The 17,761-nt window shown below is 35.3% G+C and overlaps 1 protein-coding gene across 4 annotated transcripts in view; it reads right to left on the reverse strand.

The window, feature by feature from the left end:
- Nucleotides 1-17,761, reverse strand: part of CATSPER3 (cation channel sperm associated 3) — a 335,119-nt gene that overhangs the window by 40,865 nt on the left and 276,493 nt on the right. The window lies entirely within an intron of this gene.

The raw sequence follows: 17,761 nt of genomic DNA on the forward strand, positions 1-17,761 counted from the left end.
ATAAATTAGCCTTCAAGTCGTGGCATTCATGTAACATTTTACGGATGTGGAAATTCAGCCTCAGAGGAACAAAGCAGCCCTTCCAATACCAAACAGCTAGTAAGCAGCAGAGACTGGACTTGTACTTGGTCTTTCTGGCTCTATCTCCCCAAGAAGACAGTAAGACCAATGCCAATTAATTTCTAATACCCTGACACAAAGAGAGCTCAAAGCAGCAGAGAGAGGCAACCAAACCTGCATGAATCTGCAAGGCACAAATGTATGTCTTGTGGTACACATAGAAAACTCAGGCTGACAGATAGAAAGATTTTGTAAGTCTCCATGAACCATGCAGGTGTAAGGGCCCAAATGTGAGCTGCTGAATGAAGAAACCACAGGTTAAGGCCCCAGAGTAAAAACTGGCTTAACTCCAGTTCCAACTACAACAGAGTAAGTCCACTATAGCCTCCAAATGACAACAGCTACAAACGCTGGACAGAAAGCAGCCACACGAGGATCCTGAAGCGTAAATGCCAGCAGATGGGCTGGGGAGGGAAGTCAAAATTTGAAGTATCATCAGTATGGTGGTAACGAGCTCTATGTTTTTGTCTTTTCTCCCTTTATCTCTTGGCTTTAACCCAAAGGTGAGTCAGATTGGGGGAACTGCAAAGTGGTTGCAGGAAACAGAAACTCTAAGAAATGACCTATTTTGGGCAATGTGGCCCCTAAATTAAGTCAGAGAGTGTGGAGCAATACACACTGTTTTTAATCTCTGTTTTTCCTCCCTGGCTCCACCCCAAGGCCAGCTTCAGTCTGAGAAGTGAAGGACCAACGGCAGCAACGCAGGCACCCAACTCCCTGCAGGAAGCCTGTCCCTTTGGGAAAGGAGGATCCTATTGTGCAAAGAGTGCTAGGTTTTCTTCTCTGTCCTATGATCACAATCAGTATTTCCTGTGGGCCCAATCATGCAAAACTGCAAAGTGCCAGTGGCTAAAGCATCAAGAGAACCCCAACTCTCTAGCCAGAGGACCAGGCCAGGGAGCGCCTGGAAGCTGGAAAGTGTGGGAGAAATCCTATGGAGGAGAGAGCAGGAAAAGGAGATCCTTAGTCACGTGTAGAAACCAACAAAAGTCCCAAGCTCACTTCCCCATGCTGTGTGTCTGCAGAATATACTCAAATAGCAAAGAAAAGCCTCCCCACAGAGACAGAACTTGTCATCTGAACCTAACCAGGTTGGTGGCCTGCTCAAACAAAACAATCAACGTTTTCCAAAATATTTTAACAGGACCCAGAGTCTCAAAAATTACTATACAAAAGTCCTGAGTACAATGCAAAGTTATTCAGCCTACCAAGAACCAGGACAAGCTGATCAATTCTCAAGGGAAAAGACAATCAACAGATGCCAGCCTCAAATTGAATCAGATGTTAGAATTATCAGTCTTTAAAGCAGCTAGGTAATCACTCTCTATGAAGTAAATACAAACACTATTGAAATGAATGAAAAAATAGACATGCTTAGCAAAGAAATAGAAATTACGAGAAAGAACAAAATGTAAATTTTGAAACCGATAAATACAACATATAAAATTTTAAAACTACTGGATAGGTTCAATAGTACAATGGAGATGACAGAAAAAATAGGATCAATAAATATAGATCAATAAAGATTATCCAAACTGAAAAGCAGATGAAAATCACTGAGGAAAAATAAACAGAGCTTTAGGGATCTGTGTGCCAATTTTGAAAGGTCTAACATTCATGTCACTGAGGTCCCTGAGAGAGAAGGGAAAGGTTAGCACAGAAAAAAAACTTAAGAAGAAAATGTCAAACTTAGCAAATTTGGTGAAAAACATAAATTTACAGAATAAAAAAGTCAAACATTTAAAACAGAATAAATGAAGGGGGAAAAAGCCCAGACACATTAAAAATCAAACTGCTAAACACTAAAGATAAAGAAAAAAGTCTTGAAAGCAGCCAAAGAAAACAATACATTATATATATAAGATCAGCTATTTGAAATACTATTGACTTCATATCAGAAGCCATGGAGGTCAGAAGATAATGAAACACCACCACTAAAGTGCTGAAAGAAATGTCAACCCAGAATTCTGTATCAAATGAAAACAGTCTTCAGAAATAAAAGGAAAACAATGACATTCTCAAGTGAAGGAATCAAAGAGAATTTGTCACTAGAAGAACTGCTCTAAAATACATGCTAAAGGAAGCATTCCAAGCTAAAGGAAAATGATCCCAGTCTTCAGGAATGAAGAAATAAAAATACAAAAGGCTATATTTTTTCCTTTATGGTTTTCAAAAGTACACATGACTGTTGAAAGAAAAAAATGGTAATTTATAGAACCTTGAGAGAAGGGTTCAATTTATGTTTCTATAATACTTATGACAATGATAACATAAAGGAGGGAAGCTAACAGTACCTTTATGGTGGTAAGTCTTCTATATTTTACTTGAAAATGTAAAATATTAACTCTAAGTAGACTGAAAAGTTAGGTTTGTATTGCACCATCTCTGGAGCAACATAAAAAATTATATATATATGTATATATACACAGATATACAGATATAGATACAGATAAGAGATACTATATGTGAAGATATAATCATAAAGCCAACAGATAAATAAAAATGAAATACTAAAGAATATTCAGTTAATCCAAAAGAAGGCATGAAATGACATATAGAGGAATCAAACAGAAAAAGGAGACAGTCGACAACCTAAATGTAAATATTAATAACTACATTAAAAGAAATGGTCTAAATACATCAATTAAAAGACAGAGATCATCAGATTGAATTTTTTAAAACAGCTCCAACTATATCCTGTATTCAAAAACCTACTTTAAACATAAAAGACATGTAAAAGTTAAAGGAAAAAGGATGATAAAAAATGTACCACTTAAACACTAATCAAAAAGAAAGCTGCAGTAGTTATATTGATATCATACAAAGTGGACTCTAGAATAAGAAAAATTACTACAGATAAAAAGAGATGTTACTTAATGTTAAAAGGCCCATTCCATCAGGAAAACATAGTAATCCTAACTGAAAGAGCTACAAAATATATGAGACAAGAGAGAAAAATTGAAAGAAGCAAAAGATAATTTTATAATTACAATTGGAGAAATTAACACTCTTCTTTTAGTACTTGATAGAACATGTAGGCAAAAAATTAAGCAGGGATATAGAGGACTGGAACAGTGCCATGAAAAAACTTGACATATTTTACATTTATAAAATGCCACTCAAAAACAATAGAATAAAGGGCAAAAACCACATGATCATCTCAACAGACGCAGAAAATCATTTGATAAAATTCAACATCCATTCATGATAAAAACTCTTACCAAAGTGAGTACAGAGGGAACATATCTCAACATAATAAAAGCTATTTATGACAGACCCACAGCCAACATAATACTTGACAGAAAAGGTGAAAGCTTTCCCACTAAAATCTGGAATAAGACAAAGATGCCCACTTTCACCACTTCTTTTCAACATAGTATTGGCAGTCCTAGCCACAGCAATCAGACAAGAAAAAGAAATCAAAGGGACTCAAGTCAGAACAGAAAAGGTAAAACTGTCACTATATGCAGATAACATGATACTATATATAGAAAATCCTAAAGATGCCACACAAAACCTACTAGAGCTGATAAATAAATTTGGCAAGGTAGCAGGTTACAAGACTAACATACAGAAATCTGTTGCATTTCTATAGACATAAACTATCAGAAAAGGAAAGTAAAAAAAAAATCCCTTTTAAAATCACGTCCAAAAAATTAAATACTCAGGAGTAAACTTGACCAAGGAGGTGAAAAACTTGCATGCTGAGAACTCTAAAACATTGAAAAGGAAATTAAAAATTTTTAAAGAAATGGAAATATACCCCATGCTTTTGGATTAGAAGAATTAATATTGTTAAAATGGCCATACTACCCAAAGCAATCTACAGATTTCATGTGATCCCTATCAAATTACTCGGAACTTTTTTCACAGAACCAGAACAAATAATCCTAAAATTTATACAGAATCACAAAAGACCCACAATTGCCAAAGCAATACTGAAGAAAAAGAATGAAGCTTGAGGCATAAGCCAGACATCAGGCAATACCACAAAGCTACCATAATTAAAACAGCATGGTACTGGCACAAAAACAGACATATGGATCAATGAAACAGAACAGAGAGCCCATAAATAAACCCACACATCTACAGTCAATTCATCTTCAACAAAGGAGGCAAGAATACACAGTGGAGAAAAGACAGTCTCTTTGGCAAGTGGTGTTGGGAAAGCTGGACAGCTGCATGTAAATTCATGAAGTTAGAACACTCACATTATACATAAAAATAAACTCAAAATGCTTAAAGACTTAAACATAAGACAGGACACCATAAATCTCTTAGAAGAAAACATAGGCAAAACATTCTCTGACATAATCATAGCAATGTTTTCCTAGGTCAGTCTACCAAAGCAGTAGAAATAAAAACAAAAACAAACAAACTGGATGTAACTAAACTTATAAGCTTTTGCAGAGCAAAGGAAACCATAAACAAAATGAAAAGACAACCTACATGGTGGGAGAAAATATTAGCAAATGATGTGACTGACAAGGGCTTAAATTCCAGAATATATAAATAGCTCATACAACTCAATAACAAAAAAACCCAACAACCCAATCCAAAAATGGGCAGCGGACCTAAACAGACATTTCTCCAAAGAAAACATACAGATGGCCAACAGGCACATGAAAAAAGCTTAATATCGCTAATTACCAGAGAAATGCAAATCAGAGAAATGCAAACCAGAGATACCTACGATGAGGTATCACTTCACACCAGTCAGAATGGCCATTATTAAAAAGTCCATAAATGGAAAAATCAATATTGTTAAAATGGTCACATTGCCCAAGGCAATTTTCAGATTTAATGCAATCACTATCAAATTACCCATGACATATTTTACAGAACTAGAACAAATCATAATAAAATTTATATGGAACCACAAATAGACCTAGAATTGTCAAAGCATTACTGAAGAAAAAGAAAGAGCCTGGAGGAATAACTCTCCCAGACTTCAGACAGTACTACAGACCTACAGTAATCAAGACAGCATGCTATTGGTACAAAAACAGACATACGGACTAATGGAACAGAAAAGAGAACCCAGAAATGAACCCACAAACTTTTAGTTAACTAATCACCAACAAAGGAGGCAAGAATATACAATGAAATAAAGACAATCTCTTCAACAAATGGTGTTGGGAAAACTGGACAGCAGCATGCAAATCAACGAAGCTAGAACACTCCCTTACACCATACACAAAAATAAACTCAAAATGGCTTAAAGACTTAAACATAAGACAAGATACAATAAACCTCCAAGAAGAAAACATAGGCAAAACATTCTCTGACATAAATCTTAGCAATGTTCTCCTTGGGCAAGCTACCCAAGCAATGGAAGTAAGAGCAAAAATTAACAAATGGGACCTAATTAAACTTATAAGCTTTGGAACAGCAAAGAAAACCATAAGTAAAACAAAACAACAACGTATGGAATGGGAGAAAATATTTGCAAATGATGGGACTGACAAAGCTTTAATTTCCAGAATATACAAATAGCTCATACAACTTAATAACAAAAAACAAACAACCCAATCCAAAAATGGGCAGAAGACCTAAACAAGCAATTCTCCAAGGAAGAAATACAAATGATCAATAGGCACATGAAAAAATGCTCAATATCACTAATTATCAGAGAAATGTAAATCAAAACTACGATGTGGTATCACCTCACACCAGTCAGAATGGCCATCATTCAAAAGTCTACAAATAACAAATGCTGGAGAGGCTGTGGAGAAAAGGGAACCCTCCTATACTGGTGGGAATGCAGTTTGGTGCAGCCACTGTGGAAAACAGTGTGGAGATTCCTCAGAAGACTAGGAATAGACTTAACATATGACCCTGGAATCCCACTCCTGGGCATATATCCAGAAGGAACCTACTTCAAAATGACACCTGCATCCCAATGTTCACAGCAGCACTATCTACAATAGCCAAGACATGGAAACAGCCTAAATGTCCAACAACAGATGACTGGATAAAGAAGAAGTGGTGTATTTATACAATGGAATACTATTCAGCCATAAAAATGACAACATAATGCCATTTGCAGCAACATGGATGTCCCAGGAGAATGTCATTCTAAGTGAAGTAAGCCAGAAAGGGAAAGAAAAATACCATATGAGATCGCTTATATGTGGAATCTAAAAAAAAAAAAAAAAGGAACATAAATACAAAACAGAAACAGACTCATAGACATAGAATACAAACTTGTGGTTGCCAAGGGGGCGTGGGGTGGGAAGGGACAGACTGGGATTTCAAAATTTGTAGATACTGACAGGCATATGCAGAATGGATTAACAAGATTATACTGTATAGCACAGGAAAATATATACAAGATCTTTGGTAACTCACAGTGAAAAAAAGTGTGACAATGAATATATATATGTTCATGTATAACTGAAAAATTGTGCTCTCCACTGGAATTTGGCACAACATTGTAAAATGACTATAACTCAATAAAAACAAATTAAAATAAATAAATAAACAAACAAACCAAAAAGTCCATAAATGATAAATACTGGAGAGGGCTGGAGAAAGGGAACCCTTCTACACTGTTGGTGGGAACGTAATTTGGTGCAGCTACTATGGAGAATAGTATGGAGATTCCTTAAAAACCTAAAAATAGTTGCCATATGACCCAGCAATCCCACTCCTGGGCATATATATGGAGAAAACTCCATTCAAAAAGATACATGCACCTCAATGTTCATAACAGCCCTATTTACAACAGCCAAGACATGGAAACAACCTAAATGTCCTTCAACAGGTGACTAGATAAAGAAGATGTGGTATATATACACAATGGAATACTACTCAGCCATAAAAAGAACGAAACAATGCCATCTGCAGCAACATGGATGAACCTGGAGTTCATCATACCAAGTGAAGTAAGCCAGAAAAAGAAAGAAAAATACCATATGGTATCCCTTATATATGGAATCTAAAAAAAAAAAGCATACTTATTTACAAAACAGAAATAAACTCAGACATAGAAAACAAACTTATGTTTACCAAATGGGAAATGAGGGGAGGGATAAATCAGTGGTTTTGGATTAGAAGATACAAACTATTATATACAGAATAAACATGGTCCTATTGTATAGCACAGGGAACTATATTCAATATCTTGTCATAACCTATAATGAAAAAGAATATGAAAATGAATATATATATGTGTATAACAATCACTATGCTGTATACCAGAAACTGACACAACATTGTAAATCAACCACACTTCAATTAAGAAAACAACAGAATAAAAATTATTTTCAAGTACACATGGACCATTCACCAAGAGGGACCATATTATGGGACACAGAGTAAGCTTTATCATGTTTTTAAAAATTGAAATCATATAAATTTGTTTTCTATTAAAAAGTTGAACTAAAAATCAGTAACAGAAAGATCTGGAAAATCCCCAAATATCTGGAAATGAAGCAAATAAGGTTAAAGAGGAAGTTTTAAGAAAAATTAAAAAATGATTTGAACTGAATAAATTCGTAAGTAATAAATAAAAATGATAAAACTATTTTAAGAATTTGTGGATACAACTAAAACAGTGCTTAGAGCAAAATTTAAATCATTAGATTCTTACATTAGAAAACAAGAAAGTTCTCAAATCAGTCATCTTAACTTCTATTTTAAAAGACCAGAAAAAAAAGAAAGAAATACAATATAAGGAGAAGGAAGGAAATAGTAAAACCCAAAGTTAGACAAACTAGGAGAAGTGAACCAATTCTTTGAAAGATACTTATCCAAGAAAAAGTAGATAATCTGAGTAGTCCTTTGTCTATTACAGAAATTGAATTCATGGTTAAAAATTTTTGAGCAAATAAAACTCCACGTCCAAATGGGTTCTCTGATCACTTTTACCAAACATTTAAGGAGGAATAGTACCAATTCAACACAATCTCAAACAGAAAATAGAAAAGAATGGAATATTTTTCAATTTATTTTATGAGACCAGCATACCTCTAATGCCCAAACCAGAGAAATACATTACAAGGAAAGAAATTACAAAACAATACCCCTGATGAACCCAGACACAAAAATTCTCAAAAAATTCTAGCAACACATAAAACGAGTAATGTATCACAACCAAGGAGGTTTATCCCTGGAATGCAAGGCTGGATCAACATCTGAAACTCAACCAACATAATGCACTACACTAAAGCATGCCATAATCTCAATACATACGAAAAAAGCACTTGGTGGAATTCAAAATCCATTCATGATTAAAAACTCTCAACAAACGAGTAATAGCAGCAAACCTCCTTAACCAAATAAAACATATCTACAAGAACTTAGCATTAATAACATACTTAAAAGCGAAAGACAATGCTTTCCTCTTAAGATCGTGGAACAAAGTAAATAGATCCTTCTTACCACCTCTATTCAATATCATATAGGAACTCCTAGCTAGTGCAATAAGTCAAGAAAAAGAGATAAAAGGCATGCAGTTTGGAAAGTAAGAAGTAAAACCATTACTATTAGCATGATTGGCTACATAGAAAAATTTTCTAAACTTTTAAAAGGCTTCTACCACTAAGTAAATCTGACATGGTTGTAAGATACAAGGTCAATATACAAAAATCAATTGTATTCCTCTATATTAGCAATGAACCACTGGAATTTAACATTAAAGTATTACTATTTACAATAGTACCAAAAAATGAAACACTTAGGAAAAAATCTAACAAAATATGTACAGGATCTGTACAAGACAACTATAAATCACTGATTTAAGAAATCAGACACCTAAATAAATGGAGAAATATACCATGTTTATGAGTTGGAAGACTCAATATTATTCAAATATTAATTCTCCCCAAAACATTCTAGCCAAAAAGCATGATTCATAGAAGAAAAACTGACAAACTGGATGCTTTTGAAGTTAAAAAGTTTTGCTCTATGAAATACATTGTTAAGATGATGAAAAAACAAGCCATAGAATGGGAGAAAATACTCACAAACTATATATTTAATAAAAGACTTGTTTCTAGAATATATAAAATACCCTCAAAACTCAATAAGAAAACAAACAACCTTTTCAAATTAAGTGTTTTCATTTTTTTCCCAGATGTATACTCAGGAGTAGAAATGCTGGATCATTGGTAGTTCAATTTTTAGTTTTTTGAGGAACCTCCATACTGTTCTCCATAGTGGCTACACCAATTTACATTCCCACCAACAGTGTAAAGGGTTCTCTTTTCTTTACATTCTCTACAATATTATTTGCAGACTTTTGATGATAGCTATTCTGACAGGTGTGAGGTGATATCTCACTGTTGTTCTGATTTGCATTTCTCTAATAATTAGCAATGTTGAGTTTCATTTCATGTGTTTGTTAGCCATCTGTATGTCTTCTTTGGAAAAATATATTCAGGTCTTATGCCTATTTTTTATTGGGTTGCTTGCTTTTTTGATAGAGTTGTATGGGCTGTTTCACTGCAGCACTATTTATAATACTCAAGATATGGAAGAAACCCAAATGCCCATCAACAGATGAATGGATAAAGAAGCCATGTGTTGTATGTGTACATATGTACGTACACACACACACACACACACACACACACACAGGAATATTATTCAGCCATAAAAAGAATGAAATTCTGCCATTTGCAGCAATGTGAATGGAACTAGAGAATATTATGCTTAGTAAAATAAGTCAGAGAAAGACAAATAGTGTATGATACCACTTATATGAGGAATCTAAAAAAATAATACAAATGAATGCATATGCAAAACAGAAACAGACTCATAGATACAGAAAACAAACTACTAGTTACCAAAGGGGAAAGGCAAAGGGGAGGAGCAAATTAGGGGTATGAGATTAAAAGACACAAACTACTATGTATAAAACAGATAAGCAACAAGGGTATATTGTATAGCACAGTGAATTATAACCATTTTATTGTAGTAACTTCCAATGGAGCATAATCTGTAAAAACACTGAATCACTATGCTGTACACCTGAAACAAATATATTGTAAATCAACTACACTTAAAAGAAAGAAAACAAACAACCTAACTGAACAAAAACTGGGCAAAAAATCTAAGCACTCATTACCAAAAATATACAGAGGGCAAGCAAGCATATGAAAAGACACTCCATGTCACTAGTCACTAGCCAAATATAAATTAAAACCATAATGAGATCATTGCATTCTCATTAGAATGTCTACTTTTTTTTTAAATGACAATACCAACTGCTTGCAAGGGTGCAAAACAACTGGAACTCATAAACCTTGGTGGTGGAAATACAAAATAAAAAAGCCATTGCTGTAAACAATTTGTGAGTTTTTTTTATAAAGGTAAACATAAGACTACTGTAAGACCAAACAATCCCAGTCTTACGTTTTTATCTCTTGGGTAAAAAACCTAAGTTCACAGAAAAACTTGTATGTTGATATAACTTCTTTATTCATAATCATCAAGAACTGAGGACAACCCAGATTCTTTTTAAACAGAGAATGTAAAAACACTCATGCCAATGTTCAACCATACAATGGAATACTGCTCAGCAATAAAAAGGAACTAATCACTGATTCATGCAACATGGATGGATCGTAAATGTGTTCGCCTAGATGGAAGAAGTCAGACCTAAAAAGCAATATATTGTAGGCTTCCATTTTTATAAACTTTGAAAAAGGCAAACAAACTAAAAATCAGTGTTTGCCAGGGACAGAGGGCAGAAATACCCTCTGAAATGCCCAGAATTGGCAGATTCATAGAGACAGAAAATAGATTAGTAGTTGCCAGGAGCTTGGAAAAGAAATAAATGGGTAGTAACTGCAAATGGGTACAGGGTTTCTTTGGGAGGTGATGGATATTTTCTGGAATTAGATAGTAGTGATGGCTTCACACCTTGTAAATATACTAAGAACCACTGAATTGTATATTAACTTTAAAATGATGAACTTTGTGGTATGTGAATTATTTCTCAATAATAAAAAGGAAACCACAAACCAATATCTCTCATAAAGTCAGATGCAAAAATTCTTAAGAAAATATTAGCAAATTGAATCCAGCAATATATAACAAATAATACATTATGACCATGTGGGGCTTCATTGAAAATCAATGTAATTCATCACATTAACAGAATAAAGGATAAAAACCATATAATCATCTCAATTGGTACCAAAAAAGCACTTGACAATTTTCAGCTCTAATTCAAGATGAAAATTCTTAGTAAGCCAAGAATGAAAGGGAAAACAAACATTTATCATCTCATAGTTTCTGGGGTCAGGAATCTGGGTGTGGCTTAAATGACTGCCTATGATTCAAGGTCTCTCATAAGGTTGTGGTCAGGCTGTCAGCTGGGGCTCAGTCTCCTCTGAAGATGCAACTGGCAGAGACTACACTTCCAAGGTCACTCACATGGCTGTTGGCAGGATTCAGTTTCTCCTGGGCTATTAAACGGAAAACCTCAGTTCTTCAGTTAACTGCTGGATGGAAACCTCCCTCAGTCTTTTTCCATATGGAACTCGCCATAGGGCAGCTCACAGCAAGGCACCTGGCTTCCTCCAGGGCAAGCTAGCAAAAGACAGTGAACCCTGAGATGGAAGCCACAGTCTTTTTATGACCTAAACTTCACAGTTAGATTCCATCACTCCTGCTATATTCTATTAGAAGCAAGACAATAAGCCCAGTCCACACTCAAGGGAAACAGATTACACAAGGTGTGAATGAAAGGAGGTGAGAAACTTTGGGCAACATCTAAGAGACTGCCTACTACAAAGAGTACTTCTGAAAAAATGATAGCTAACAGTATTAATTTTTTATTTAATGGTGAAACACTGGAAGGTTTCTTCCCTAAGATAGAGAACAAGGATATGCACTCTCACTAATTCCACTCAACACTATAGTGGAGATCTTTTCAGTGCAATAAAGCTAAATAAATAAGTAAACAAATAAATAGGGCATAAAGATCAACTAGAAAAAAGTGAAACTGTCTCTGATGATATGATTGTTTATATGGCAAACTGTAAAACATATACCACCCAAAACTCACTACTAAAACTAATAGGGAGATTTTGCAAGGTCACAGTGTAAAAGTCACACTGCAAAAATCAATCGCATTGCTATATTCTGGTACCAAACAATTTTAAATGGTATCTAAAACGTAATACTACTTAAATAGCATCATAAAGCACAAAATACTTAGGAATAAATTCAATTTTAAAATGTCTTAGATCTCTACACTGACAACTACAAAATAGGAGAGAAATTTTAAAAATCTTAAATAAATGGAGAGCTACACCAGGTTAATGAATTAGACGACTCAGTACAGTTAAGGTGTCAATTCTCTTCAAATTGTTCTATAGATTCAACACCACCCCAACCAAAATCCCAGAAAACTCTTTTGTTGATATCGGCAAGCTGATTCTAAAGTTATTTGGAAATTCAAAGGAGCTAGAATAGCCAAAATGATGTTTACAAAGGACAAATTTGGAGGACTCACATCATCTGATACTAAGAACCACCATAAAGCTATGATAATTAAGTCAGTATCACTAATCTTCAGGGAAATTTAAATCAAAACCATAGTGAGATATCATTACACACCTGTTAGAATGGCTATTATCAGAAAGACAAGAAATAGTGTTGATGAGGATGAGGGAAAAAGGGAACCCTTGTGCACTGTTGGTGGGAATGTAAACTGGTGCATCCACCATGGAAAACAATATGAATGTTCCTCAAAAAATTAAAAGTAGAACTACCATGTGCTCTAACAATTCTACTTCTGAGTGTTCATCTGAAGAAAATAAAAACAACAGCACAAAAATATATATGCCCCCTTATGTTCATTGCAGCATTATTTACAATAGCCAACACAGAAACAACCTAAACGCCCATCAGGAGATGGATAAACAAAATGTGATATAGATGTTTGTGTATGTGTGTACACACACACACGCACACACACACATACACACCAGAAAATTATTCACCCATTAAAAAAGAAGGAAATTTTGTCATTTGTAACAAAGTCCACGGATGAAACTTGAGGACATTTTGCTAAGTGAAATAAGTCAGACAGAGAAAGACAAACACCATATGATCACACTTGTATATAAACCTAAAAATCAAACAAAACCCAAGCTCATGGACATAGAGAACAAATTGGTGGTTGCCTGAGGTGGGGTTGGGGGGGTGAACTGAGTGAAGGGGGTCAAAACGTACACATTTTCAGTTATAAGATGAGTAAGTCACAGGTATGTACGTACAGCATGGTAACTATAGTTAATAATATTGTACTGCATATTTGAAAGTAGCTAGGAGAATGGATCTTGAAAGCTCTCATCACAAGAAAAACATCTGTAAATATGTATAGTGATGATGTTAACTGGATTTATTGTGGTAATCCTTTTGCAACAGATACAAATAACAGATCATTATGTTGTATATCTGAAACTAATATATCATTTATACCTCAGTTAAAAATTTTAGGGGGGAAGGTATAGCTCAAGTGGTAGAGTGCATGCTTAGCATGCACGAGGTCCTGGGTTCAATCTCCAGTACCTCCTCTAAAAATAAACAAACCTACTTACCTCCCCCCACCACCAAAATAAAATAATTAAGTAATACAATAATAAATAAAATATTAAAAAACAAAAAATAATAATTGTAAAAAATTGAGACTGTGTAGTGTTGACATAAAGATCATCAAATATATCAATGGAATAGAGTGGATAACCCAGAAACAGATTCATATATATATGAGTTTTGGCGAAAGAGCCAAGACAATACAATTGAAAAAGCAAAGCTTTTTATAAAAATAGTGCTAGATAATAAAATAATAATAAAAATGCTAGAACAATCATATATTGATATGGGAAAAAATAAATCTTGACCCCTACCTCACACCATACACAGATATTAATTTGAAATGGGTAATAGGGCAAGCCATATTTTCCCCATATCAGTATCCAATTATTCCAGCACCTCTGCTTCTCCAACACTAGGTGTTGTCTTTTTTATTCTCACCGTTCTAGTGTCTAGTGGAAACAGAACAAAGAGAAACCTCAAATGTTGCTGGTGGAAGTGTGAAATAGTGAAAGAACTGTGGAAACATTTTTACATTTTCTTAAAATGTTAAATATGTATCTGTTTTTGCCCAGCAACTGCACTCTTGCCCATGTAAAAGAATAAAAATATATGTCCATAAATTCTCTTATACAAGAATGTTTGTATCAGCTTCATTCACAATAGCACCAAACCATAACAACCCAATCTCCTTCAACAAGAAAACCAATAAATAGTGATATTTTTATACAATTGAAACACTATTTCACAATTTAAAAAGAATGAACTACTAATGCGCAGAACAGCATGGATGTATCAAACATTATTCTGAATGAAAGAAACCACACACAAATGAGTATATACTGTGTGATTTCATTTATATGAAACTCAAAACTAATGTATGGTTATAGTACTAAGAATTATAGTTGCCTATCAGAGGCAGTTACTGACCAAAAGGGAACAAAGGGTACTGGAAATGTTCTACGTTTTGGTTGTGGTGTTGGTTACGCAGGTGTATACATTTGGTCAAAATTCATTAGATTACATATTTAAGTTGTATGCATTTCACCGTAGGTAAATTTTACTTTGAATTAAAAAAATCAAGCTGGCTGCTATGTGGAGAATGGACAGTAATGGAGCAAGGAAAGTGGGAAAAGCAGTTGGCAAGCTCTAGAAGGCATCCAGGTGAGATGATGGTAACTTGGGCAGATGTGACAGCAGTGCAGATTGAGATGGATTTGGGATAACAGTCTCCTCTAGGACATCTTCCCTAATGGTGGCAGCCCTCATAAATCTTCTCTCAGTCTTACAGTATGTGTCTTTGGCACCATTACATTAATTCCATAATCATTACTGAGCACTCACTCCAAACCAGGAACCTAATCAACTTCTTGCTTTTCGTATGTTGGAATCTTGCCAGCACTCTCAGCCAGCCTCTCTACCACTTATTAGTTGTGTAATGTTGGGCAAGATCAGTAATACCTGGAGTCTCAGTCCCTTATTCTGTAAATAGGGATAATAATTACATTTATCCTGAAGACGTTTTATGAGGATTAAGTTTAGATAAAATACATGTGTATCTTTAGGTTTATGTAGGACAATCACAGCAAGATGACTAGTCCATTAAATGGCACGTAGTAAGTAGTGAAGAAATGATAGACCATCTCTTTCCTCCCTCCTTTCCCTAACCACACTGTGAACTCCACAGGCAGGGGCATACCACCTTCTCCTCTGTTCGACTCAATGGCATGTGACCACAACAGGAGATATGCTGTAGGTATGAATCTTCTGTCTGGCCCAAATTATCATGGAGTAAGATGCTTTGTGGAGTGGATTCTGAGTGCAGAGTTGCTCAGCCGGGAAACATAGGAAGAACCCGCCAGATTTTAGAAAACATGGGTTTGCCCTCATTAAAGCCCAACAAAAGTCAAAACTCAAGTGAAACTCAGATCTTTGGGGGTTCAATTTAACTTGGTGGTTGTAAAATTTTGAAAAAAAATGATTCTAAATAAAAATTAAGGAAAAAGACTTACCTAAGAAAAAAGCTAATAAAAATGTTGACTTAAATAGTGTTTTATGAAATAACATTATGCTGTATTAAAAGCAAAAAAAAATTGGAAATATATGGATTAGATCCCCCTAGAAATATATCAAATTTTAAAATGTAGGGGAATGGTGTTCAGGAAAATGTGGAGGCTTTGCTCAACTCAAAGTACAAATCACTTTCTGAGTTTACTGAAATTGTTTGCATACTTGAAATGAGCTCAGTTTGCTCCTTATCTTTTGGTCAACTGATGTCAGACTATTTGTCCTTAAAAATTGATCAATGCATCAAAATCAAACACATTTAGATGCAATAGAGACATTTTGTGAAAACACCAGACTTGGGGAAGAAATGGGCTGGGAATCAAAAGAACTCAGATGGGCTTCCAGGGGCTTTCAAGGGAAGGAGACATGTGGCATCCAGTTAAAGATGGGCAATGAAACAAACATGTATTCACTTCTATTCCTTACAGAAACCCCATGAGTTGACAACAAAAATATGTTTTTATGGCATAATCCCCATGGACAGACAGAACAGGAGAGATTACAACAGCAAGGACATTTGGGAAGCTGGATAAGTGGTAACCAATTCAGCAGATCTGAAAAACTTAGTCCTAAGTCAACAGTAACAAAAGCCAAAAACCAGCCAGTCAGGAAATGGCAGCAACATTACCTCTGCAAGTGGGGGGTGCACGTGCATTTTTAAAAAGGAGGATTGCTTTATAATCCATTTAAGAAACTGCTAAGCCTTCAGAGACCCATCCTCATTCACTGTAGCCAGGTAGCAGCCTCGTCACCGCTCCAGCAATAGGCTCAAAGATTATTTGATAGAGAAGATGAAACAGTCTTGAGATCACCAAACACAGCTGAAGGTCAAAGTATCAGAATGAAAACAGAATGATTAAGTGAAATTTTACATACTGTTATGAACTGAATTGTACCCCTCCCAAATTCACAGGTTGAAGGCCTCACCTCCAAGTGGAGGTGGGGCCTTTAAGACGGTAATTAAGGTTAAATGAGGTCATAAGTTGGGGCTCTGTTCAATAGGACTGCTGTCCTCATGAGGAGAGGAAGAGGTGACACCAGAGCATTCTCCTTCTTCGTGTGCACAGAGGAAAGACCACATGAGGACACAGGGAGACGGCAGCCTTCTGAAAGGCAGGAAGAGAGGCCTCACCAGAAACCAACCCTTGATCTTGGACTTCCAGGCTCCACAACAGTGAGAAAAGTGGTTTCTGTTGCTTAAGCTGCCCGGACTGTGGTATTGTGTATGACAGCCTGAGCAGACTAGTAACAGACATACTGAATAAGGAGACGGCTAGCCTTCTTCCCTGCCTAAGCTCCCTGAATGCTGAGAGCCGAACATATATCCTGAAGCCTGAAGACTGGAAATAATTTCTCTGAATAGTCTGATTAGTGCAATAAAAAAAAAAGTCCGAAAGACACCAACATCAAGGATTCCCTATGAAAACAGCCCAGCTAGATTGTGCTACATGAAGTTCATAGTTGAAACAGCCCCACCTAAAGTGAAACAGCGTTCAAGTCAGCTTTTTAATTACCTCTACTCCTAAATGTGAGCAGACATTTAAGAGTAACCAGTTATCAAGTTATAACTGACTTATCAAGAATAACCAGGCATTTGTGGAAATTATATGATGTAAATACAGAAACCAAAATAAACAGAAGGAAAAGTTTAGTGAAACTATGATATTTTCAGAGAAGATATTCCATCTGTGAAACAAGAACATGATGCTATTTTTTAAAGGAATGTCTAGAAAAAGAAACAGTTCTTAGAAATTTCTTTAAAAATCAAAAATAAAATGCATAAAAACTTCAAAGATGAAAAATAGCTTAGAAAATAGAAGATTAAAAAGATGATAAATAGAAAAATATGAGACTTGGAGAAACAGTTCAGTAGATGTACATCTAAATAACAGGTGTTTCAGGGGGTGGGTGGGGAGGTAGACCACAGAAAGGGGCGAATGAGAGTGGAAATAACCAAGGAGACAATTGTCACAAGTAATAACCAGAAGTGAAGGACACAAGTTTCAAGACAGAAAAGACT

This window comes from Vicugna pacos, chromosome 3, assembly GCF_048564905.1.
Source record: "Vicugna pacos chromosome 3, VicPac4, whole genome shotgun sequence".
Taxonomy (NCBI): Eukaryota; Metazoa; Chordata; class Mammalia; order Artiodactyla; family Camelidae; genus Vicugna; species Vicugna pacos.